This window comes from Bufo gargarizans, chromosome 3 (genome assembly GCF_014858855.1).
Source record: "Bufo gargarizans isolate SCDJY-AF-19 chromosome 3, ASM1485885v1, whole genome shotgun sequence".
Taxonomy (NCBI): domain Eukaryota; kingdom Metazoa; phylum Chordata; class Amphibia; order Anura; family Bufonidae; genus Bufo; species Bufo gargarizans.
In genome coordinates, this window is record NC_058082.1 from 496,104,824 (window position 1) to 496,129,584 (window position 24,761).

The following is a 24,761-nucleotide window of genomic DNA, read 5'->3' on the forward strand; positions in this document are numbered from 1 at the left end:
ATGCTTTAGCTTCCATCCTCCAGGACAATGTAAAAAGATTATCATCTCGAGGAATAGCTCATGCAGCAGTTGGTAGCCCGGCGTCTGGTGTTCTATTTTTTGCAGTGCGGACGGATCATGGACCCATTCAAGTTAAATGGTTCTGGATCCATCCGCAGAAACCGCACGGATGTTGCCCGTGCATTGGGGACCACAAGTTGTGGTCCCCAATGCATGGAATTGCCGAACAACAGCCGTGTGCATGAGTCCTAAGGGGGGAGTTCCCAGGCTCAACAGGAGCCTTCATCGGCCCAAGTGGGCTGATGCAAAGAAACATTAATGATAAATCCATGGTTTGCAGAACACATTTAAGAAACCTACTTTCATCACAGCTCAGTTTATGATGCTATGTGATATAAATTATGGTACAATTTTGGTGATGCATATAGTATATAACATTATCTACTTATCTATGTTATCTATAACATGTGTGTCTCACAGACCTCTGCTTTTACACCAGGTATGCTGTTTTTGGACTTGGCTCCAGCATGTATCCACAGTTTTGTGCATTTGCCCATACCCTAGACCAGAAACTGGCACAGCTTGGTGCCTTCCAGATCAGCCCTACAGGTGAAGGAGATGAACTTAGTGGGCAAGAGGAAGCTTTTCTGTCATGGGCCATCCACACTTTTAAGGTATGCATAGCTGTTTAACCCCTTTAAGGACCAAGCGTATTAGTTTTTTACTCCTAGCCTTCCAGAGCAATAACTTTTTTATTTTTCCATTCACGTACCAGTATTGGGGCTTGGTTTTGGTAGGACAAGTTGCACTTTCCAATGCCACCATTTGATATTGCAAACAGTATAGTGAGAAGCTGGAAAAAAAATTCTAAATGCGGTGGAACTGTAAAATAATTTGCAATTCTGCAATAGTTTTATGCATTTCATTTTTATGGTGTTTCCTTTGTGCTAAAATCAATGCATTAGCTTCATTCTCTGGGTCAATATAATTACAGCAATATCATATTTATATAGTTCGTCTTGTGTTTTAATTAAAACTTTATTAAAAAAAACTTTTCTTTGCATCGCCATGTTCTGACCCCATAACTTTTTGTTATTTACTTCTACGAAGCTGTGTGAGGGCTTTTTGCATTTTTATTTTGATTTTTTGGGGGAGGTGAAGAGACAAAAAACAACGAATCAGCCATATAATTATTATTTTTTCATTACAATGTTCACTGTATGGGATAAATACATTACTGGCATTTTAGGACATGGCAATGTCAGCAATATTTATTGTTTTTATTGGGTTTTTTATATGAAGAAAGGGGGTTACTTATTATTTTTAGCCTCACTCACTTCAAGGACTTTTGTGTGTCATACAAACGATACAGATAAACAATACACACAATTAATCATGGGCGCTTCTATCATTCTCAGGCTGCCTGTGAAGTGTTTGAGATTCGTGGCAGACAGAAAATTACCTTGCCAAAATGTTATACCTCAACAGAAGGTTGGATTCCAGAAAATTATCGTCTTGTAAATGAAGGTCAACCTTTAGATCACATCAAAGGTATGTGTCTAATGAAAATTTTATTTGAACCTAAAGGGGGTTTCTGGGCTGCAGATTTTGATGTCCTCTACTCAAGATAGGTCATCAATAGTGAGGAGCAAAATTATAAAAAATTCGATTTGGCTGCTTCGCTGAATTTCACAAAGAAATGAGATTCGTTATCAATTACTTTGTATGTAGTGAGCAGAATGCTGCCTTGTCATTGAACCCCATCATTGTAAAAATAAAACCCCAAAACATCCTCACCTTATTCATTTACTCATGGAGAGGCCGTTGTAGACATCTTGATGTCACCCATCACCGAGCACGAGTTTTCAGTGGTTTCAAGCTCAAGATGGCCACAACAATCTCTCCGCAAGGAAATTTGGCTTCAAATTTTTCCTCAAATTCGGATTGAAGTTATTTAATTTAACTTCCATTCGCTCATCTCTAGTCATCAATATCAGATGAGTGGGGGTTCAACATCTGGCACCCCACCTATCAGTGTAGTGGCCATGCTGGGTTACTGCAGCTCAGCTCCTATACAAGTAAAGCTTGACTCTGTAGCCCCTTCAAAAACAGGATATTTTCACAAATATTTCTCATCTATCAAAAAGATAGGTGATAAATATTAATTTGGTTGGGGGTCAATCACTTTGACTTCCACCAAGCACTAGATATTGGGGACCTCACCCTTCATTCCTTCAAATATTGTTGGTTACTTTTGGGTGTTAATATATGAAGTGGTGACCAGGTATTATTCTATGATTACAAACTGTATGGACAATTTAAAAACAGTTACATTCTATATAGGGATACATGTTATTTATGGAAAACCCGATTTACGGAGTTGCATAAATGGCCATTGCCTATGATAATCTTATTATCGCAGCTACTCCTTTTAGCCGTGGATATGATGCAATTCACCAACCTTACCCAACAAACCCATGAGGAGATGTAGTCTGAACACTAGGACAGACAGGCTATCAATGGTTAAAGTGTGCAATTCTGACAATAACAATGTATTTCGTAATTGCTATTTATGCAAACATATTTTCAAAAAGTAGCTCCTCAGACTTAACGCTGGGAAGAGTAAGGCTGTCAAGGCTAAGGAAGCCAGCTTTTATGTTCCCAGTTATCCTTCTCCTTCTGCATAGTACTTACATAGAGCTCATTGTTACCCAACATCTGTCTAAAAGCTGAAAACTGGAAAAGGTGTGTTCGCTATGTACTAAGGAAACAGCCTGCAAAGTGAGGTGCACATTAACATCGGTGTAAAGGGACCACTTATTCTTAAACTGTAAAACATACCGACTCTATTGTTTAATGGGAAACTGGACAGATAACTAAATGCTGGAGATAATTACTGTTATGCCTTTCATATCTGTCCAGAACATCAAATTGCCTTCTCCAAGGAAGAGTGTATTAGTGATGACTGGAGGATAATGGGCTACAGTTATCAAATCAGATGAGTCATAGCTGGGCTTTTCTTCATTTTGGGCAAATAATCAGTTAGCTGCCCTAACCTGTATATAAATACCCTGGCGAGGGCAGAGTAACTTCTGGGGGCACATCCCCAAACTAACATAGTGAAGGACATTTCATAAGGGCATTACGCCATTATTGTGGAGTGAAAAAGTTGCACATTTTTTAGAATTCCATATATGCACCATAATTTGTGACTTTTTAAGCTTCTCAACACTTTTACAAAAGTGCCAAGAAAGGGAGCGGGGCTTCATGCACCGCACCACATTTACTATACCTTAGTCTAGAAACTGGCGTCAGTTATAGCTGAAGTACATGTCGGCCCCATGGCAGGGATGGACTTCAGTTTCTGGCGTAAGCCTGTCTTTATAAATGTCCCTCAGTGTTTAGGTTCTCTATATACAATGCATATATGTTTGCTGCCAATTTTTATTTCTTTTAAACACAGCATCGCCTGTGTGTGGTGATTTTCAGGATTTTAATTTCCCATAGAATCAAGTGTAATCAGCAGTTTACAGAATGGAGTGTGTGAATGACATGCTTTACACCAGTTTCATAAATATCCCCCATAGTACAAGATTTATCAGCACCTAAATATGACATATTGTTAAAAGAAAGAAAGAAACTAAGGGGTATAGTCTGAAAGTAAGGCATGATCAGCTATTATCCACATAAATGACCAAAAGTGTTGTGTTTTTCCTTTGTGTTTAGCCCGTCTCAAAACTGCATTCAAGAAGTATCATAAAAATGACCCTAAAATCTAAAGAAAATCTGCAAAGCTCTAAATCTAGGTAAGTACCCTGAAAACAATGGCATTTATTAATAGAGCTTGGAATAAGAGGGATCCAAAGGCTAAAATTATATAGGAATAGATTCAGTCAAGTGTTCCGTAGAATAGTCTTATGATTTAGCCGTTGATTTACTCGTCTTTTGACATTTGACTAATATGTTTTACCTGTAAGCAAGTTTTCACATTTTGCTTATATCTGAGCCAACGTGATCTAAAGAACTGATGACCAAATGTGCATCATGAATCAGATTTCAATCACCCAATCACCAAAGAGCCTGACTTTGGCAGGTCCTGTAAGGAATTTGAATGAGGAAGACTGAAGACCCTCAAAATTTTAGCGTTTGTCCATTCATCTCAAATTCTGTCAAAAATGCTGGAGCACAGCACATAGCGCTATTTTGTTTAGTAAAATGATGGACAATATAGTGGATACACAAGAGCCCCCATTATAATATATAATGGGGGCTGTTCAAACACTTTTGGTGTCTGTTATATCAGAGTTTTTGCACTTCCATTTTTTGTTCTTCTCTTATGATATAGCACAGCATGCAGCACTATTTTGTCCAGTTAAATGATAGACACCATGACAGGAACATGAAAGACCCCCCAATTATAGTCGATGGAGTCCACTGGGCGCTGTTGGTGTCTATCACATCAGATATTCTGTTATTCCATTTTGTTGGGGTCCTTCAGCTCCTATGATGGAACAGAACAATGGAAATAACGATGCAGATGTCAATGCTGACTTATTGCTATATGTATGACAATAATGATAAAAAGTAGCTAACACCAAATTATCTTCTCCTATGAAAAAATTAGGAAGCTCAGTAATATAGTCAAGTCCCGCTGTAAATGAATTTGTTGATTCTGCTCAGAGGGAGGAAATCCTGTATACGTAATTAGTCCTATTATGAGTTCCTCCTTGTTGTTTTCAGCCGTGCCACCCTCCTAGTGAAACTTTCCAGTGAGAATTACCAGCAAGTTCAGTATCTGCCAGGAGAACATGTTGGTGTATTTCCTGGCAATCAGCCAGAGCTAGTTAATAGCATAATTGGACTTCTGAAGGATGCTCCCGCAATCAATCAGGACATCCGGCTGGAGACACGCAGTGAACAAGGTAAGGATCTGTTTTGTTTTGATGAACGCCTCGACTTCCTTCATGGTGTACTCAGATGCTTGTTGCGTCATTATAATACTGGACAATTACTATGTCTCTTTGATATACCGACTTCCCGACTCAAATCATCAAAGACATGCAGTTCTAACCTCTTGCAACCTTTCAAAGTGTCCTCATTGGCCGTATCGGATTTGTTTGGCATATGTAGGAATGGTAGCATTCATCACTGGGCTGTGAAAAAAAAAACCTGAGTGGTCTGAAATGCGTTTCCCAGATCTGTCCATAGCGGCAGATAAAACAATAAAGGAAATGGCTATACAAATGATTTGGATCTCATTACCAAATAAATTGAGCTATTAAGATTAAAAATGTATAAATTAGTCAGTACAGAATTTTGAATCATTTACTAAAGTTTATTAAAATTATAATTATATTTATATTATATTTTATTATATTTTGTTTATTTACCAATTGTGTTCTAATTATTGAATACTGCCGTTTCAAACAAGCAACAAAGTGCAGGGCAACAATACAAATGTACACATGTACCATGTAAAATATAACAGGCAATTAAACTCTATACTGTTTGGCCTGATCTCCATAGAGTGTAATTACATTACACAGCAATTTCTTATTTGACTTTGCTAATAGGTTAAGATACTAATCATTTTACATTAAAAGGTCATATTGCTTCATAGGGTATTTTTATTTAAAATGGTCAAAAGTATAGGCCCTTTTTTTCACTACTTTCCTTAGGCCAAATGATCTATAATTAGCGTAAGTGTGGGCTACAATTATATTGCATTGCTTAAGACTTGGGTGTGTAACAAAAGATATATTCATCCCGTAAGCAACAGCGGTTTAGATATGGGGTGCAACTGCAAGTTGGATCCTATTCTTAAATGGATGTTAATATTGATAGGACAGGATAGGCCATCAATATCAGATTGGATGGGGTCCAACACCCTGCACCCCTTCCGATCGGCTGTTTCAGAGTAACTTCGGTACATATTTCTGGCATTGGAACTATACAGCTCTGTCCATTGTGAAGTGGACAGAGCTGGTTACTGCAGCACCACCCCCATTCAAGTGAATGGGCACAGTACTGCATTCACTAGCTCTGTCCACTACCCAATGGGGCTGTGTAGTTGCAGGGCAAACTCCCTGTGCTGGAGCTACTCCCAAACAGCAGATGATAGGCCATCAAGATCCTCCAGCTGTTGCAAAAAGTCCTGGAGAAACCAGCCTCAAAAGCTTTCTATGTGATTGTAGCTGTAAAATGGGATCTGTTGGTTGTAAACTTAGACACAGCTACATGATTAATAACAATGACTGACACATATTGAAGACTGGCTTCTCTCAGCTGGGGCTGTAGATTCTTGTAGGTTCACTAAAGGTCAACCTGAACCTTGGTAAGGAACACTCATTCAGCGTCTTTCTTACCAAATATGGTCCAGGAACAATTGAAAATGAATTACCGTACTCTATTGGTTAATTTAACCACCTGCTTAGGATATGAAGGAAGGATGTGTGAAGCTGTCCAAGTTCGTGCCAGTAACAGGATTTCATGGGATTTTACGTGTCACCTTTTTAATAAAAAAATCCCCTAAATTTAGCAAAGTGGGAAAAATTTAGAAACTGACAAGAATACTTTGGATCCCATTCTAATAAATTTCCTCTCCTTCCTGTGTTTTCAGGTAACTTCTGGACAACCAGTGAGAAAATCCCTCCTTGCTCACTGTCCCAGGCATTGACTTACTTCCTCGACATAACCACCCCACCCTCCCAGCTGCTTCTGAAAAAGCTGTCTCTTCTGGCTACTGACGTGGAAGACAAACAGAGACTGGAAGACTTGAGCAAAGTACGTACATTGTTCACTCACTCGACAACTAAGATTGTGCATTAGTTTTAATGGACTGTGTCTATTTTGGACACTGTATGTTTGTGGTTTTGACCAAACTTATGAATCATTTTTGAATTTGACAAAAGAAAGAAATGCATTCTCAACATACCTTTTAAAGGGGTAGTCCAGGATTTCTCTTTGCCCCACAACTTTGAATACTTGTGGAGAAATCCATACTTTCCTGCACCCCTCGGCTCTACACTGGACTGGTCTTCAATTTATGCATGGGCCTGGTCATGTAAACTGCTAATTCAATGTTAATTGACCTCAGCATTGATGTGTCCCTAAGTAGCATTGGACCCAGTAGTGATATGACGCTCGGAATTATGTCAATGTTTAGAAAAGTCATTGGGTGCACTGGTGCACATGACCACATCTAATTTGACAGACAGGAACCACAAGTCCAGTGAAGAGATTCAGAGCGCTGGAATGGAGAGGCTTAGAGCAGATGAGTATGGATTTCTCTACAGGTATTCTAGGGTGAGGATGAAAATTTAAAGAAAAAATCTTGGACAGTCTCTTTAAGTCTTTACATATGGTCATTATCTAACACAAATTAGTATACTTTTTTACACTCCAGCAGGATGCAAAGTACTAAATAAACACATGAGAAACAAGAAACCATGCATGCATTTCTAAGACATGCATCAAAATTGAACTCTGTTTTGATGTGATTTGGTCATGCAAGTGTCACATCGCATAGGAGGCAAACTCTGCTCTTAAATAATATTTTACCATATTCCATAATTTCATTTTATATGAAAAATGTATAATGTTTTCAAAACGATCTACATTTCAACTGTGAAATGTTTGGGAAATTCAGGAAGATAGTTTAGTCAGTTGGTTAGTTGATATATTAGATATGGTTTGTGTGGTTTTTGGTGTAGGTACTGATTTATTTACACTGCACTGTGATACAACGTTTTTTGGGTATTGCTAATTTACAGTCTTGGTTTAATAAACTGTCTCTTACATCCTATAACATTTCTAGGATACAGAAACGTACAATGTATGGAAATCCTACAATTATCCATCATTCCTTGATATACTGGAGGAGTTTAAATCTCTTGAAGTAACTACTACATTTTTGCTGACTCAGTTACCAGCACTTAAGGCACGGTACTACTCTATAAGCTCCTCCAATGACATGTCACCTGGAGAGATTCACCTCACCGTCGCTGTTGTAAACTACAGAACGAAAGGTCAGTAAAAGCTTATTAGTCAAGTTTGAAGATGTATGACCTCAAAAAGAAGTTAGAGCTTTCCAATATATTGGAAAGTGAGTGGGAATCTCAATTGTTTACTTCAGAAAATCTGTCCTGGTCATGTGGTGGGCACATAGGTGCACGGCTCGTGACAAGTGACAGCTCTGATAAATATTTAGTAACTGTGACAAATCGGGCACATGTGTGATCATCACAAGACCAGGACAGACCTTCCTGACAATGAGGATTACCATTCAAAGATTACAAAATACAAAAGGCATATTAGAAAATGTCTTACTTTTTAAGAGGGTAGGCACATTCAATTTGCAATGAATAAGCTTTATTTGCTGAAAATGGAGCACCCCTTTAAGATTATATAATATTGATGAGCTCCTTTTCTGTCTCCTTAATAACCCTTCCGGATCTCCATTGTACATGTATGGTGGAAGTCTGGTCTTTAAATATGGTGATAATTCAGAAGCTAAGTGCTGCTGTTTTACACAGCTGACACCGATCACAGACATATAACCCTCGGATGCCGTGGTCATCTATTGCCATGACATTTAAGCAGCTTTTACCCAGGAGTGGTGTGCTCTCGGGGCATCAACAGCTCCCCTGCTCTGGGGAATTGTTTGTTCACTGTGGTAGCCTCTAGCCTGCTAGAGGCTCTAATGCAGGCATCCTCAAACTGCGGCCCTCCAGCTGTTGCAAAACTACAACTCCCGGCATGCCCGAACAGCCTACAGGTATCAGCGTACAGCAGGGCATTATGGGAGTTGTACTTTTACAACAGCTGGAGGGCTGCAGTTTGAGGATGTCTGCTCTAATGCTTGCCACAGAGATGTTCCTATGGAGCTCTGCTTGTGGCAGGGCTCCATAGAAATGCACTAAATCATTTGTAGCAGTTTATGGGATAAATGATTAGACAATCGCATGTTCAAGCCCCCAAGGGGACTAAAAATGTGTTTTTTTTTTATTTACCCATATTTAAAAATAAAAATAAAGTACAACTTGTCCTGAAAAAACAACCCCTAATATGGTTATGCAAACATCTCTATGAAGGGATGAATTACACATAAACAATTTATTGTATTGTATCGCAGCATTCTTTCAGTACTTTTGTAAAAATTGTATATCTTTGGTTTGTTATTGTTCTCCTCTTTAAGATATAATTTGTTTCTTTTAGGAGGCCATGGTCCACTTCACCATGGGGTTTGCACTACATGGTTTAACACTTTGAGCCAGAATGATATAGTTCCTTGTTTTATACGGAGGTATGAAAAGAATACATCACTGTATGATCTCCAACCAATCTCTGATGTAATACGGCTTTATAGTTTATAAGTGCATGCTTCTGGTATTATAGAGGTCGGTAAAACCAACCGCACTAACATATAATCTACAGCCGACCAATCAACTTTTCTTGTTCCACAAAGATACACCAAATAAGATATTGGAGAGATTTATCAAAACTGGCCCAAAGGAACCAATCAGATTCTACTTTTCATAGTTCATTTGGAAAATGAAAGGATCAATCTGATTGGTTGCTATGGACAACTAAACCAGTTTTCCTCTGCAACAGTTTGGATATATCTCCCTCATTAAGTTAGATTGACCACACCAGCTAGCTTGATGTATTTATCACCTATTCCTAGGATTGATGATGAATATTGGACTGCAGGGGGTCTGATCACTGGGAATCCCAACGATCCCTAGAAAAAGGGCACCCCTCTGTGAATGGGATGGCAGTGCGCTGTGGACTGACAGAGTGCTATGAATGGAGTGGTGAACCGTCATGTTCACTACCGCTCCATTCAGAGAGGGGACTCGAGGATACCTCGTTTTGAGGATCATGGAGCGTCCCAGCATTCTGACACCAATTCCCCCTGCAATCTAGCATTTATGACCTATCCTGTGGATGGCTCTTTGATGGAAAAAAATTGTCATGACCCTGAAGGCCTACAATACAGCAGTACTTAAAGGGGTTGTGCAAGAGCGAGGGATTTTTAGGAACCCCCCCCCCTTACCCCACCCCCATTCTGTCAGACCTGCAAAGAAAAGATGACTTCCCTGTTTTCCGGTGCTGGCTCCTTCTTCTCCCAGTCTATGCTGCTCCACTGGGCTCCATTGATGTCAACATCCAGTTTGACATCGTCAGTCACAGCCAGTCACTCACTGCAGCCGAAACTATATCCCCTTGTGACCATTTGTTTACAAGGAGAGAGCCCAGTGGAGCAACGCAGGCCAGGAGAAAGAGTGGGGAGCCGGCACTGGGAAGCAGCTAAGGAAGCTTCCCTTTACAGGTCCGGCCAAGTAGGGGGATTTGCCAAGAATGCTCCCATTCTTGCACAACCCCTTTAATGTATCAAAGAAAATGCTTATGATAAGAATATGATGATGAGCAATATTATATCTCAATATGATACCAAAAACAGATTTATTTTTACTGGAGAAAGAGAAGTAATAAAAATAAATGGATAAACTAGCCGTTATTGTGGTAGAGTGAGTGTTGGTCTAGAAATGATATCTATAACACTACAGAATAATGTCCTGTATTTAAGATGTAGAATAAAAGTATTTATTATCCAGTTTATAGACTGTATGTCAAAATAATGAACATAATCTATTATCACCCCTTATGTAATGTTTTCAGCACAAACGCATTCCATCTGCCGACAAACCCATTATCGCCATGCCTTCTGATCGGCCCAGGAAGTGGAATTTCTCCATTCAGAGCTTTCTGGCAGCAGAGATTGTATGACATTGAGAAAGGTATGAGAAACGTGAATGACATAAATGCACTGACCCTGGTGATAGACTTACGGATGTAGCAGGGTTAACACTCATGCTTTATGAGACATATTATCTAAACTAAATGCAACTAAATGCGTTAAGCAATTGCTTTTCAATGGCTTTTGTTTCAAGATAACGTGATGAGTTAAGAAATTTGTAGTTTCTTAAAATTTGAAGGCTTGTCTGATTGGACAACCCCTATGTTCAAATGACTGAATAAAAAAATAAATTATAATAATAAAAATAACATTTGGACAACTATTTCTGTATCTGCTATTGGGGACCAACATGACTGTGTAAAATTTGAAAAGTAGTTTGCGGTTGTTCAGATATGTGGTTGGGAACTGCTACACTTGCCAAAATGTACCACCTACACTTGCCAAAATGTCACACAAATCCCAGGAACAGTGGCTCGATGACTCTGTAAATCCATGAACATTATTAGAAGGAGATAGGATTCTGAAGGGATTTAAATGAAGTCTGTCAGCAGTTCTGTCTATGCAAAACTGCTGACAGCACTAGGTGGGGGCTGGGAAGAACAGAAACAACATATCTTTTATGGAGCTTATATTATTAGCAGTAGTGTGAAGATGATTTTCTTTTTTATTCTGCCAGGCATTACAAGTACTGTACGGTGCAGTAGGTCTTTGCCTGTGAAGTTCTCTCTGCATTGATCTGTTTTACAGCTCCTCCCCTTTGCTCCGATTGACTGCTGATGAATCCAACCAAGAGACCACTACAGCTGTCACTTAGAGCAGAGGGGAGAGTCTGGGAAGGAGATCAATGCAACGAGCACTTCACAATTAAGCTCTACCTCCAGGGCACTTGCAGGAGCTGGGCCCAGCAGAATAAAAGTTCACATGCACACTACTCCTGATGATAAAAGATCCACAAACGTTGTTATTCCTTCTCTCCCCAGCCCCTACCTAGCACTATCAGAGCAATTTTTATATGAATCTCTTGATTTATTGCAACTGGAAGTTTATTAATGAATTTGTTACTGGGTGTTACCAGTAAGGGGTGTGTTTCTGCATAGTCTCACAATAGCAGCACCGATTGGACAGTGCAAGGCTGTGCAGGAACACCCACACAAATGATAACCCCATATTGCAGCTTCATTAATACACTTCTAGTAGCAATAACTGAGGAATGCAACAGCATACAGTTTGTTATTGCATAGTGAATTCAATTATCTAGTAATATACTGTAGACATGTCAGGAGAGGTGACAGGTCCTCATTAAGTTAATTCTGTGATAATTTCTCCAAAACATTATCTTTCTTTAATAACATCGCATCATAATCTCCATAATACAACATGGACCTTATGTGCTAGTAGTAATGTTGTAAACCTTGTATTTTCAGGTAAAAAAGTCAACTCTATGATATTGCTAACTGGCTGCCAGCAACCTGACATTGATGAAATCTACAAAGAAGAGTTGCAATACATGAAAAGAAAAGGTGTTATGCAAGACGTGTTCACTGCTTACTCGCGAAAGCCCGGACAAGCAAAGGTGAGATATATCTTGGACACTTACAGAGGTTGTTCTGATCTCATATTGATGACCTACATGTATCATGAGGATAGGTCATCAATATTGTATCATTGCACAACCCATAGAAAATACCATGCAGTAGCTACAAAGGCTGCATTACACTTTAAATGAATGCTGGCTAAACCCATCCATCTAATGTGCATGGTGATGTCCCAACTCTCTCAAAGGCAAATGTTTCATTTCATATCTATCATTCAGTTCAATTTTTTTTTAATATGAATTACCCCTCCCTCTGCCAATTATCCACAGACATATGTCCAGCACATTCTGGAAAAAAATCTTGAAGATGAAGTGTTAAGGATTCTATTTGGAAAAGACGGCCATATCTATGTGTGTGGACATATTGAGATGGCCAGAGATGTCGCTTCAACAATTAAACTGATTATTGCAAAAAAGAAGGGTTTGAATGACGAGGAAGTGGAACAATATCTGACCCAGTTAAAGGTATATTACACATTAATCAGTGATTTGAAGTATTGCAGTTTTGAAACAAACGTAACAGTTTAAAGAGGTTCTTCGGGCTTTGAATATTGATGACTTATCCGCAGGAAAGCTTCTGATGTTCTTATTGCGGAATCTGGTGTTATCTTAACACCAGGTGTAATGGGACATGTGTCTTCCTAAAAGTTACACCTTTAACTCATCAGTCCACAGATTATTCCAAAAGTCTTGAGGGTCATCTAGATGTTTTTTGGCAATTGTGAAACAAGCCTTTATGATCATTTTGGTCAGCAGTAGTTTGTACCTTACAACTCTCCCATGGATGCCATTTTTGCCCAGTGTCTTTCTTATTGTGGAATTGTGAACACTGACCTTAACTGAGGCAAGGGAGGCCTCCAGTGTTTTTGATGTTCATCTGGGTTCTGTTGTGACCTCCTGAATGAGTCATCAAAGCTCTTTTGGTAGGCCACTCCTGGGAAGCTCTTCGGCTGTTCCAAGTTTTTCCCATTTTTGGATTTCTCACTCTGATTTTCTGGAAGCACAAAGCCTTAGCAATGATTTTTGTAACCCTTTTCAGATTGTCAAACTTTGTTTGACATCTGTATAAGTTTTTTGAGACCTTCTAGGCTGCTTCACATTACTAGACAGTACATAAAATTCAATTGAATTAAAGCATCACGTGCATGTCGCACAACTTTTGATATGTCATAGAGAGTTGAGTGCCAAGACCCTCACCGTTTTCTAGAGGTGAAAGAACACTTATGCATATTGCGTTCTGTGTCCTCTCTGGCAAGGACAGAATCAAGATGGGCTTATAGACTTCTATGGAGCCCATCTTATGCAGCGAGGAGAGAGCTTGTGATAAGCAAGGATGGTTGGGGTCTTAGCACTCAGAGCCCAACCAATCACAACTTTTGATATGTCTCTATATCATATCAAAAGTTGTGTGAAAAGTTTGTGACACTTTGTTGTATTTAGTAGCTATGTAGGACCAAACAGCATTTATCATTTAAAAACAGCATTTTGTGTATGCTTGGGTTATCTCTGTTAATATTAAAATTAGCTTGTGAATCTGAAACATTCAAGTCTGACAAATTTGCAAAAATAGAAGAAATCGGGAAGGAGGCAAACATTTCGTAGTATGTTATTATGTATAGTATACAATATTTCCCCAAAGTGCCTTATTGTCTGGAAAAGCTAATGAAGTATCTAAACATAACACTCCTCTTATTTTCCAGAGTGAAATGCGTTATCATGAAGATATATTTGGGGCAACATATAAGACACGGCAGCCCCAGAATGGAATAATATCTCCTGATATATCATATCGCTGCCATGAATCAGTTGTTCCGCAATACAGAAAATTGTAACTTTTCCTCCACATATCTTGTTTTAAATCATGAACAAGTATAGAGGAACCAATTCAAATTTAGAAAGCAAAAAAAATTCCTTCCGAGTTGATTAAAACACTTTACTTTCTGCATGGACAGTACATGGTGTGAAAAGCAAGAACCAAAACATATATCACATTTATTATTTATTTTATTGTTTCATCAGTATTAGCATGTACAAATACTGTTGGCTCCCGAAAAATTGAAGTTAAAGAATTCCAGAATATCCAGACATGTGCCTCCACAGCTCCAGATGATTGGTTTCCAATGGATCTTAATCAAACATGACTATTCTCTTTTGTAAATGTCCTGCAGCAATATGTTGGACATCAACTGTGATAACACCATGGCTAAAGAAGATTTGGAAAAAGTCTGATTTTGCATTCAGAACCCAGTGGACTAGTTGAACGGATGCTTGATAAAGACTCTTGTCATTATGAAATTGAAATTTTTTGTCAATCATTGTATATATATATCGATTTTCAATTTGGCAACACAAAATTTCATACTTATATTCATGTTTATGACATTACAATGTTTTGTATTTATGGTATAAACATTATAGAGCAGGGATGCTCAATCTGCAGCCCTCCAGCTGTACAAAACTTCAACTCCCAGCATGCACTAATAGCTGTAGGTGATCCAGGCATACTGGGAGTTGTAGTTTTGCAACAGTTGGAAGGTCGCAGATTGGGTATCCCTGTTGTAGAGGTTTTTATGCACTGTAACAGATGGGAAACTCTTGCCACTCTGGGATGTATATATTTTTTTTTGTTCTTATGGTTTTTAAGAGCCAAAATGTGTACTTAAAGGGGTATTCCGGGATTTTACTATTATTGAACTAGGCCGTCAAAATCTGATCAATGAGGAACCTTGCACCCGCACCAATCAGCTTTTTCAGAGTAGCTCTGGCATCAGCGGTGCAGTAAGCAGGTACAGTATGCCTACTGCACAAAGGACAGAGTGGTGTAGCTCCAGCACACTTCTAGCAAACAACTGATCGGCAGGGGTACAAGATGCCAGATCCCCCGTCGAGTAGATATTGTGGCCAATCCTCAGGCTAGGCCATCAATAGTAATATCTGCAACATCCCTTATTATTTAATACATGTTTACCCTTGCTCATGATGAGCAGCATCAAAATAAAATTGCAAAACATTGCAGTGGGTGAAATCTGCTTCAAATCTGAGGCATGTTTTCAAAACTGTGTGTTTTTTTCTCACTGATGTCAATGAGTTTTCTAAATGCAAGCCAATAGTATGAAATGAAGCAAGCAAGGCTCTTAAAGGGGACATACCCTTATTTTCACCCCGGCAGCCCCCCTGAGGCTAGCATCGGAGCATCTCATGCTCCGATGCGCTCTCTTGCCCTGTGCTAAATCGCACAGGGCAAGGTCTCTTTTGTTTTTAATAGCACACTGCCGGATGGAAACTTCCGCCTGGTAGTGTGTTCAGTGAAGTCACCGGCTCTGATGGGCGGGCTTTAACGCTGCCCTAGCCATTTTACTGGCTAGGGCACCGCAAAATCCCGCCTATCAGTGCCGGTGATGTCACCGGGCTTCCTGGCAGCCCCATGGAGAGCCCGGTTTGTCACCGGATTTCCCAAAAATGCCTTTGCCCTGCGCGATTTAGAGCAGGGCAAAGGAGAGCATCGGAGCATGAACTGCTCCGATGCTCATGTCAGCTCTGAACCTGGACAACCGCTTTAATAGATGTTATACCTCATGCCAGTAGATGCAGTCTTTACACCAGTAAACAGCTCTCCTTGTATGTCTGCTTCGGTAAATGCTTGCATTGCCAATGAAATAACAATACTGGAACGTCTTTTCTTAGAACTCCACATTGTGCTGTTCCCCTGTTATTTCCTCCTGGAAATGTATGAATATATTGGCAACTGGGTGATACCTTTACCCTTGGCGATAGGGCATGTCTCTACCCAGTTTGACTGTCAGCAGTAATTGTATAGTGTCCGAATGGGCAGGGACACACTCCCTAACTGGTACTACCCACCTAGACCTTCACTGCAAATTGTTAGTAATTCACAACTTCTAGCAGGAATAATATAGGAATGGCACATTATAGAGTTATAAGAAGATATACTCCATAATTGTTATTACAAGAATTATGCAAGTAGTTCCTAAAACAGACATGTCAGGAGAGGTTACAGGACCCCTTTAACTACTTAGTAATTGTCATACATAAGTGTGAGGGTCCAACCACTGGGACCCCATCAATTTTAAAAAATAGGATAATTTGTTTCCTTGTAGAAATGGAGCGGGGGTTTAGCATGTATTTCATCCCTACGGGACTGCTAAAAAGAAGTTAAAAACAGCCCTTGGCACTGTCTGTCAATCAATGGAGCAGCAGCGAACATGCTCGTGATCAGTGGAGGTCCCAGGAGTTGAACCTCGACTAAAAATATGCCCTAACCTGTAGATAGGGGCTAAGTTTAAAACTTGGCACCACCCTTTTTAACTAAAGTCTTTCTATGAGATTTATGAGAAGAATGAATACGTCAGCAAGCAAATTATGAGTATGGTATGCATCTAATACATTGGCAACTGGGTGGTACCTTTTCCCTTGACAATAGGGCATGTCTCTACGCAGTTTGACTGTCAGCACTGATTGGATAGTGTCAGAATGTGCAGGGGCACGCCCCTAATTTGTAATACCCACCCCTTTTTGTATTTATAAGGTATAATAGGTGAAGCCAATGATAAAGAAAAAAATCCGAAAAATATATAGTAAATATGAAGGTACTGTAGCAATATATCTATATGGCAAACTGAACCTTGTTTTGGCTGCTTGCCTATCACCTCCATATATTCTACATCTGTCTACCAAACTGGCATCTGTTTGGTTATTATTGAAGTATATGTTGGATAGCTGCCTGGCTGGACCAGGGGTCCAACTGTCAAACTGTTCTATAGTTTGAAACCAGATCTAACTTTTGATATTTAACCTTATTCTATTATTATTGTATCTGAATTTTATCAGAACCTATATTGTTATTTAAATCATTATATTTAATAATAGCTATATTTATATGAGTCTGTGTAGAGTATGTTTTTTGAAACTTTAGTTTACCCTGTATGATAAATGTAAAATTAAATAAAGTTAATGTATTAATTAATTCTTGCAATGCGTGAATTTTTTATGTGTGAATAGCTTTAAAATGCTTTTACTTATCCCGGCCATTCTGAGATTGTTTTTTCATCACATATTGTACTTCGTGACACTGGGAAAATGGAGTAAAAAAATGTCTTTCTTATTTATAAAAAAAATACCAAATTTACCAAAAATTTAGAAAAATTTGCAAATTTCCAAGTTTTAATTTCTCTACTTCTATAATACATAGTAATACCTCAAAAAATAGTTATTAATTTACATTACCCATATGTCTACTTCATGTTTGATTCATTTAGGGAATGCCATTTTATTTTTTGTGGACGTTAAAAGGCTTAGAAGTTTAGAAACAAATCAACTTTTTAAGGACCAGTTCAGGTCTGAAGTCACTTTGTGAGGCTTACATAATAGAAACCACATAAAAATGACCCCATTTTGGAAAATACACCACTCAAGGTATTCAAAACTGATTTTACAAATTTTGTTAACCCTTTAGGTGTTCCACAAGAGTTATTGGCAAATGGAGATGAAATTTCAGGATTTAAATTTTTGGGCACATTTTCCATTTTAATCCATTTTTTCCAGTAACAAAGCAAGGGTTAACAACCAAACAAAACTCAATATTTCATAGACAAAAAAATTCCACAGAAAAAACTAAGATAAAAACATATAAAAAAGACAAATAACCAAATCCCTCAGATGAACACAGTCAAAAAAATAAAATAAAAACGGTGTAAAAAAAGCCATTTTTTACAACGTTTTTATTTGTTTGACTGTGTTTATCTGAGGGGTTAGGTCATGTGGTATTTTTATAGTTCAGGTTCTTATGGACACGGCGATACCTAATATGTATACTTTTTTATTTATTTAAGTTTTACGAAATAATATCATTTTTGTCTGAGAGCCATAGTTTTTTTTTTCTGGGCCAAATAGAATTAAAATTGGGGAAGGGGATTATAAATTTAGTACTCCATGGAAGTGTGGTACTCCCTGAAGCAACCGAGTGGTGGTGTCCTTCCGTATCCCCCTCCTGTGACACACTCTGCACTTTTTTTTGGGACCGCCCCTTCTTTCCATTATGGGGAACCACACCTGGAAAGTGTTGGCCAGGGACTATCCAGGCACCTCCAGTTCCTGAGGTACAGAAAAGAGTTCCCGGTCAGAAAAGATTAGGGCCTTGAGGACTGCCTCATAGAACTGCAGGAATTTCCCTGTGTTGCCAGCGCTCCGGGACAGCACAAAAGAGTTGTAAAAGGCAACCTGTACCAAGTAGACCGCAACTTTTTTGGATCATGCCTGGGTTTTGCGCATGGCGTTATAAGGCTTGAGGACTTGATCAGAGATATTAACTCCTCCCATATACCAATTGTAGTTCACGATACAATCGGGCTTGAGGACCGTTGCCGCGGTACCTGGGACAGGGGTGATGCCGTTTCCGTGAATTGTGGACAGTACAAGGACATCCGTCTTGTCCTTACATCTGACCAGCAACAGGTTTCCACTGGTAAGGGCACGGGTCTCACCCCTGGGGATAGATACCTGGAGGGGGTGGATAGGGAGGCAGTGTTGATTTTTCTGCACGGTTCCACAAGCAGACGTGGATCTGGCGGCAAGGGACTGGAACAAGGGGATACTATTATAAAAGTTATCCACGTACAGGTGGTAACCCTTATCTAGCAGTGGGTGCATAAGGTCCCACACAAGTTTCCGCCTAACACCCAGAGTGGAGGGACATTCTGGGGGTTTCAATACGGGAATCTCCCCTCTCGTACACACAAAACTTGTAAGTGTACCCTGATTTTGTACAGGCGGTCATAGGCAGGATCATCTCTGGGGGAGGGGTGGGGCTGCATACTGCATTATCTGCATAATGCAGGCATTTCCGAATGGCCTCAAAACAGGAACGTGTCATGGCCATACAGTAGAGTGGGGTCTGGTAGAGGACGTCCCCACTCCAGTTCTTCCTGACACTGGTTTTTTTGACTAGGCCCATGTGCAATACAAGGCCCCAAAACGTCCTCATCTCAGCTGCACTGACCGGAGTCCAGCCACCGGACCTAGCCAAAAAGGAGCCCGAGTGTTGAGCAATGAACTGTTGGGCGAACAAGTTTGTTTGCTCCACCATCAGATTCACAAAGTGGTCACTGAAAAAAAAACTTAAAAAGTAATATTCAGTGATGCCCACTGTGGGAATCTGGATTCCTGGTTGGTCAACAAAGTCAGGAATCATGGGCTCAAAATGTTCAAAACAAGTTCACCGGTAGAGGGCTCAGGGGGACTTATTTGGTGGGCCTGAAAACTAGTACGAGCCCCAGGGCTGCTCATACTAGTGTGGGCCACAGGGTCCCTGGCATGGGGGTCTCCTTGCTCTGCCTGGCAGCATCTCCGCCGCCTTGGGGGCTCATCATCATCACTAGATGATGAGGAGGACGCGGATGACAAGAGGAAAGTGGGGTCATCCTCGTCCTCACTGGGGCTCTCGGAGTCGGAGGGAAGCAGGGCGTATGCCTCCTTGGCCGAGAACAGCTGGCGGGCCATAGGGGAGTGTGTGTGTGTGCACGTGTGTAAAACTTTATTTAGTGTGTGTGTGTATGGGGGGGGGGGGGGGGTTCACGTTCACTAACCTAACCCACCCTAAACCTAACAGAAAAATATAAATTATATACAATAGACATTGTTGTTCTGGACGGAAGTACATACATTGGAAGAGATCTGGGCAGTGGGCTTATGAGGAAGTAGCTTGTAACATCTGAGAATGAATAGACAGATGGCAACTTACTGAAACAGGGTAGGAATTTACTGCATAGGAACAAACCATTTGGTAAAATGTAGCTAAACCAGTAAGAAGAATGCTAAATTAAATTCTAAATGGAATAACAAAATAATAACAAAGACAAGTACACTCCGCGGTCTTACTAAACCCTCAAACTGATTTTAAAATTGAGAGATTACGGTGTAGGACATGTCTGAGCCCGAGCACCGCGCCAAGGTTTCTCAAGTAGCTCGGGGACCTAACACTCACCTACCTGTGCCATATGGGCAATACCAGGAGCCAGTGGGCAAATTACAGGAGCATGAGGCCGACTCACAAACAACTCACCAGTTACCTCCAGCATGTAACCATGCTAGCAATTGGAGGAGGGAGGAGTCTGTGAGTCCCACTCAAGACTGGCTGATATGGCCCAGGCCTCACAGGTGCACCTAAATGTAGCCTGTAGATCAGCGGTTCTCGACCTAGGGGTCGCGACCCTTTTGGGGGTCGATCGGCCCTTTCCGGGGGGTCGTCTGAGGCTTCCTATTAGGGCTGCACGATTGTAGCGTTACATTACCCTATTTCGTGAGATTTCCCTACCTCCTGGCTTCCCGTCGCAGGCGTTCCTGAGTTTTGACAATCTGTGCATGCGCAAACCGACAGTTTATGGAAAATCTCAGCGGAGTTCAGCTTCACACCGGGACACTGCGCATGCGCCGGCCGGAGTTAGCCGCGCTTGCCCACTGGGCCGTAATATTTCCCTACTAAGGCTCTCCTGCGCATGTGCAGTGTCCCGGTGTAAAGCTGAACTCCGCTGAGATTTTCCATAAACTGTCGGTTTGCGCATGCGCAGATCGTCAAAACTCAGGAACGCCTCCTCACGTCATTAGCAGTGCGACAGGAATTCAGGAGGTAGGGAAATCTCACGAGGTAGGGTAATGTAATGCTACAATTGTAAATAGGAGAGGGATTGTTTCACACAGGAGTAACATACTTAACACGCAAATACAGTTATGTGCGCAGTTTAGGACACATGAGGGGACACATAGGGCCATGAGGGGGACCAGCATAAGATGCTATATCTTATGCTGGCCCCCCTCATGGCCCTATGTGTCATAGCACACATCCCCTATAACAGCGTACTCCACAGATCCACCCCATAACAGTGCCATCCACAGGTCCCCCATAAGTGTCCTCCACAGATCCCCCATAACACTGTCCTCCACAGATCCCCCATAACAGCGTCCTCCACAGATCCCCCATAACAGCGTCCTCCACAGATCCCCATAACAGCGTCCTCCACAGATCCCCCATAACAGCGTCCTCCACAGATCCCCCATAACAGCGTCCTCCACAGATCCCCCATAACAGCGTCCTCCACAGAGCCCCCATAACAGCGTCCTCCACAGATCCCCCATATAACAGCATCCTCCACAGATCCCCCACATAACAGCGTCCTCCAAAGATCCCCCACAACACAGCGCCCTCCACAGATCCCCCATAACAGCGCCCTCCACAGATCCCCCATATAACAGCGTCCTCCACAGATCCCCCACATAACAGCGTCCTCCACAGATCCCCCACAACACAGCGCCCTCCACAGATCCCCCACAACACAGCGCCATCCACAGATCCCCCATATAACAGCGTCCTCCACAGATCCCCCACATAACAGCGTCCTCCACAGATCCCCCACATAACAGCGTCCTCCACAGATCCCCCACAACACAGCGCCCTCCACAGATCCCCCACAACACAGCGCCATCCACAGATCCCCCACAACACAGCGCCCTCCACAGATCCCCCATATAACAGCGTCCTCCACAGATCCCCCACATAACAGCGTCCTCCACAGATCCCCCACATAACAGCGTCCTCCACAGATCCCCCACAACACAGCGCCCTCCACAGATCTCCCACAACACAGCGCCCTCCACAGATCCCCCATATAACAGCGTCCTCCACAGATCCCCCACATAACAGCGTCCTCCACAGATCCCCCACATAACAGCGTCCTCCACAGATCCCCCACAACACAGCGCCCTCCACAGATCTCCCACAACACAGCGCCATCCACAGATCCCCACAACACAGCGCCAATTACAGAACTACCTAACACCTTGTAATAGACTGGCATACATCCTGCATATCAGATATTTACATTACAATTCATAACAGTAGCAAAATTAGTTATGACGTAGCAAGGAAAAAAATTAAATGGTTGGGGGTCACCACAACATGAGGAACTGTATTAAGGGGTCACGGCTTTAGAAAGGTTGAGAACCACTGCTGTAGATGGAAAGCAGGCACATTTAATTTGGAGTTTATACACCTGCAGGCATCTCTATATATACAAACTGAAAAGAATGACGTGGTATTAAACAAGCAGGAAGTGCTCAAACCCACATGCAGTTGTGCATATATATAGGGGAGCAAATCCTGCACTTGTGGCCCGTCATTAGCAACGGACAACAAGTGCAGCATTTGCTCCCCTATATATATGCACAACTACATGTGGGTTTGAGCACTTTCTGCTTGTTTAATACCACGCCATTCTTTTCAGTTTGTCTAAATGGAATAATGTTAATATTAATAGAAATGTAGTATTAAACCCATTGTCAATCATCAGTCAAAAACCGCTAACTCACATGGCAAAAAAGGAGGAAGCCATACTGGCCTTGCCCATATCTATACAAGAAAGAGAACGATGTAACTAGCAAATTTGTAGATCACTTCATAACAAAAAATGCCTGTATCCATCTGAATTGAAAAAAAATTGCTGTAAAATGGCCACTAGGGGTCTCACTTCCTCCTAATGCGCAGTCCTCTGCCTGCCCTGGTAACAGAGACTAAGAGAATGGCAGATAGGAAATGGCTAGCTAATAAAAACTGCTTCTGAATTCAATGGAGTGTCATGCCTTTGTGTAAGCCTTGGGTCTGGAAGAGCAGGTCTTTTGCAGCATGAACAAGCAGAGCTGATTCAGAAGGGCAGATGCAGCAGAGTTGAGAATATGATGCCAAAGGATGGTGTAGCTGTTTATGCTAAAATTGCCCTTGTTGACAAAGCTTGCATTGGTCAGACAATGTTTCATTAAAATCAAGTTGAACAAACACTGTCAATGGATTGTATATTTGTAGCAAAAAGAAACAGACGGAGGAGTGAGGAGAAATAAAGAAAAGGTTTGGCGGGACAAGTGTCCCCAAACACTTTTTTGAAAGAAAACATATGGGAATTTATCATGGTGGGTATTTTTTAAGTTATTCTTGCTTGAGTGTGTTGGCCTACTTTACAGCAAATTTATCAAATGTAGCATGTGGTTTGATCAATTTGCCTTTTTAAACCTAAGACTTTTGTCTACGATTGCAATTACAGTTTTCTTTTTTTATCCACTCCCATATGGGAGCATTTGCTAATTAACATAGCTAACCACACCACTGCCCCACTCACTTTTTAAAAGTGGTAAGGGTGGCATAAAACAGCAAAAAGTTGAGCGCTTTTTTTGCGCAAAAGGGTACTTGCAAGTTCTGGCATACAGAAATTATACATTTCCCACTAGAAGAGGTTTAATGGTCAGATATGGAGAAGATTAAAGACTAAAGAAAAGTATACTGGACTCTTTTAGCCCAAAAGAGATTGAATGAGGACTATAATTTCAATGTATATTTGTAGAGTTAGCACTTGTCATTAGTGTTTACATGAATGGTGTGCTGTCCACATGTTTTATCCACCTTAGTTTTTTTAAATACGGTATATGATAGTCATTTTTCATAAGTGTATGTGGTATTAAGAGTTGCTAACACCTCCCTCAGATCTGGGGGTCTAGACTCTTTCCAGTTTCTCACTATCACCAGTTTTGCAATCACTAAAATGTGTCCAACTGTAATTCGTTCTGATGGAGGAAATGTATTTATTTTATGCACTTATATAGCGCTGCTATATTCCACAACACGTTGCAGACATTAGCATCCAACTGTGCCCAATGTGGCTCACAATCTAAGGTCCCTATCAGTATGTCTTTGGAGTGTGGGAGGAAACCAGAGCACCTGGAGAAAACCCACACAGACATAGGGAGAACATACACACTCCATGCAGATGTTGTCCTTGGTCAGAAAAAAATGCAGTGACCATAGAATGTGGTACAAGGTTCCTCTCTGGACACAGAGTCTCCAGGGGGGCGGGATTTAGGTTTTAAGAGGAGGTGGCCGGGAGAGAGTCGGCACCATTTTGTGGAGGAAAGGAACTGAGAGGAGCTTACCGGCAAGATGTCCCACGCAATTGAGGAGATGCTGCAGCAGCTGAGGGCGGCAGCGGACGCCAGGGGACCGGACTAGCTGCAGGAGCAGGTAGCCAGCCTGTTACAGGGGGGGGGCGGCAGGTACAGCAAGCCCGCTGCCAAGCGCAACCCGGCCGCGGCGGGTACGGCCGCTGGCGCGCCTGAGCCCGGATGAAACCCCCAGGGTCCGGCGCCGTGTCAGGCGGGCCAGTGTGCAGACTCCCTCCAGGTCCTCCCGGCGCGGGAGGAATCCAGCGGTTCGGTGGGGCCCAGTGAGGGGCGGGGTGTCCAGTGCCCCATCCTCTGCAGTGTGCGCTTTGGCGGCAGGACCAGGTACTGCAGGCTCCCCCCTCTCGGTCGGGGGGGAGGGCTGCTCGGCGTGGGAGAGGCAGCAGCAGAGGG

General features: G+C 41.5%; 1 pseudogene; it reads left to right on the top strand.

The window, feature by feature from the left end:
• LOC122932513 overlaps positions 1-14,718 on the top strand; it is a 33,581-nt pseudogene extending 18,863 nt beyond the window's left edge.
• Positions 14,719-24,761: the final 10,043 nt, after the last annotated feature.